Raw genomic sequence first — 3,316 nt, 5'->3', positions numbered from 1 at the left:
GACTCCTGTCAAGCTTATAATAGCTCAATAGTGGTTAAGCCATAGGCAAGCCCCGTAGGACGCCACTATTAAGACCATAGCTCTCGACGGTGATGCCCCGTTGACTCCCCCAAGGTAGGTGCACTGCAAGGCTAAAAAATCCCTATTCTATTTACTCACATGAAATTAATAGTACCAACCATTTATAGCTAGCTTGAGGACTTCCCTTATTGAGCAAGAAAAGAGAAACCTTGTGTTCTAATACCAATGTAACATTTAATGGTCTATTAACTTGTGTGTAGCGGAAAATAGAATTGGACCCCTTTGCCTCTTGGCCAATAGGACCTCTTTGCCTCAACTAAACTCTCATTGGACCCCTTTGCCTCTTGGCCAACAGGAATCAGGCAAGCCATTGAGCTCTTGAATGCTCAATGGACCCCTTGGGAGACTATCCAATAGTCTTCTAGAGAGCTTAATTCTTATTGTTTCTTTTATTAAGTGTTTTTAAATTAATAAAACTAGATTTTCTCTAGCTTAATTCTCATTGGTCCACCTCCAAGGCCATCTGGGCTAGGGAGCTGACATGTGTCCCTAATTCCCTTTGTGTAAGGGAGATCGCGTGTGTGTGTGTGTGTGTGTGTTTCTCTCTCATCTCCTACTTCTAGGGCTTGCCCCCTCCTATGTAGGGATGGTTGAAGACTTTTGGGACACACACAAAGCATCCAGTTTCCCTAGTAGGCTTTTGACGTTTGTACAACACCTTTGAATTTTGGAACCTTAGCATTTTGGAAGTTTTAATGGGCTGAACCTCAGGGTCTTTTTAACCCCATTGGTGCACATTGCACTTTTGCCGATGACCCCCTTTTGGATTCCTATTTTCCCTCCTTTGGATCCCTACTGTGGCTAGTGTGCTAGCTTCACCAATATTGTAGCTTTTTCTCCCCAGGCACTTCGCATATTAAGTAATCAGTTTAACATGACAAAATCATTTAGGACAATTAGATATTGATTATTATGGCAGAAAAAGTACTATTCAAATGAAGAAGCTTGAAGCTCTCTCCCTATGAATCCATTCACAAATATGTAGACAAGTTTTGGGACCTACAACTCAAAGCCAGTGTCTTCAAAAAGTTTGATTTTGGAGAGCAAAAGCAATAATTTTGTTCGGGCTTAACTGAAGAAATGGAGGACTATGTCAACTTCAAAAGGCCATGCACCATATCGGGGGTCATACACCATACTATGGTGGCTTGTTGAATCAATTTCCAAATGGGGGCTAAAAGAAATTTTAAGCCCACAAAAAACAAGTGTTCCAATGAGCCTAATTAAGGGGAAGGACAATGTCCAAAAGTCTCCTAAGAGAAACTCGAACAAAGCTAAAGGGAAGGGAGCTTACAAAAGAAAAAAAAAACTCTCTCCTAAAGAGATTGAGTGTTATCGCAAGAATAACCGATGTTTCAACTGTGGTGAGCAAGGGCATGCGTACCGCGCTTGTCCCCAAAAGAACACCTGCCATGGACCTCCTAGAGCTACCTTGGTCGAAATCCAAGAGAAGGAAACTCACCACAAAGGATATCCTCTATGCCATGCTTGGGGAAAGGTAAGAGAACATGATGCTTTTATTCTCTTTGACCCTGATTCTACTCATAGTTTCGTATCCCCACAGAGTTGGGCACCAAGCTGGGCATACAAGCTTAAAAGATGGAAGATATCCTACCTGCAGATGGTGCTTTCAAGGGGCAAGAAGATTTAGTCACTCCTTTAATCGGAAACATGAGGCTCCAGGTCCAAAGCTATGTGGACAAAGAGGACTTCTTTATCTCTCCTCTCAAGCATGAGGATGTAATCCTAGGGGAACCATGGTTTGATCGCATGGCTGCCAATGTTAAATTCCCTGAAAGGAGAATCTCCTTTAAGTCTAGGGAAAAAGACATGTACATACATGCTAAGGAAATGGGTAACACCATACCCATTGTACATACGCAATCTTTTATTAAGCCCACAAAGAGCTCTATTTTCGTGTACGTAATTTTTGTTAAAGACTCTCAAAATGAACTTAATGTTTTAGCAAAAGAAAATATACACAATAAAAAGAAATTAAAGTTATCCAATTTTCTCAAGGGGTTTCAAGATGTTTTTATTGACGACATCCCTTGTGAGCTACCTCCTAAGTGAGGCAATGATGACCATGCAGTTGAACTTCTTCCAGGATGTTCACCGCCTAACAAACCTCCTTATAGAGTTTCTCAAGATCAACAAGAGGAGATTATGTGGCAAGTGTATGAGTTAGTTGAGAACGGCATGGTTAGGCCTAGATCATCTCCATTTTGTTCTCCTGTTCTATTAGTGCAAAACAAAGACAGCACATAGCATATGTGTGTTGACTATAGAGCACTAAATAGGATCACTATCAAGAAAGGTTTCCCATTCCATGGGTAGAAGACCTATTTGATAAGCTACAAGGGTCCACCTACTTCAGTAGGATTGACCTAAAAAGTGGCTATCATCAAATAAGGATAGTTGATTAAGACATTGTAAAGACCGCATTTCGCACTACATTTGGTCTTTATGAATACATTGTCATGCCTTTTGGCTTGGCCAATGCACCAACCACATTTAATCTCTTGGTGGAGAAGCTATTCAGGCCTCGTCGAACCTTTACTGGATGTACTTTGATGATATCATCATCTACTCTAATTCATTAGACGAACACAAGCAACACCTCCAGGGAATATTTCAAGTTTTAAGAGACAATAAATGTTATGTTAATCAAGAGAAAAGTGAATTTTTCTTACAAGAGATTTAGTATCTAGGTCACAGTATCTCTCAAGATGGCATCCAAATGGATCCATCAAAGTTAGAGGTAACAAAAGGATGGCCTTAACCAAGGAATCCTTATGAACTAAGAAGACTTATAGGTATGTATGCATACTATAGACACTTCGTAGAAAAGTTCTCACTAATAGCAGGACCATTACATGACCTAACAAAGAAAAATGTTAGGTACACATGATCTGCCAAGGAGAAAAATTCTTTTGAAAAGCTTAAAGAAATCTTATCTTTCAACCTGTGCTTACACTACCGAATCTCTCAAAGCCATTTGAGATCCAATGTGATGCTTGTGGTAATTGCCTTAGAGTTGTTTTTCTCCAAGAAGGGCATGCCATAGGCTATGAAATTCGAAGGCTCTACCCTATTGAGAAAGCTCTAGGCATATATGAAAAGGAACTCCTCACAATTCTACATGCCTTAGACTCATAGAAGCACTATTTTTTGGGAACTCCTTTCATTCTGCGAACGGATCACCAAAGTCTTAAGTACTTCATGACGTAGACCA

The sequence above is a fragment of the Adiantum capillus-veneris genome, chromosome 9 (genome assembly GCF_014529385.1).
Source record: "Adiantum capillus-veneris isolate H3 chromosome 9, ASM1452938v2, whole genome shotgun sequence".
Lineage (NCBI taxonomy): Eukaryota > Viridiplantae > Streptophyta > Polypodiopsida > Polypodiales > Pteridaceae > Adiantum > Adiantum capillus-veneris.
This window is presented reverse-complemented; position numbering follows the sequence as displayed.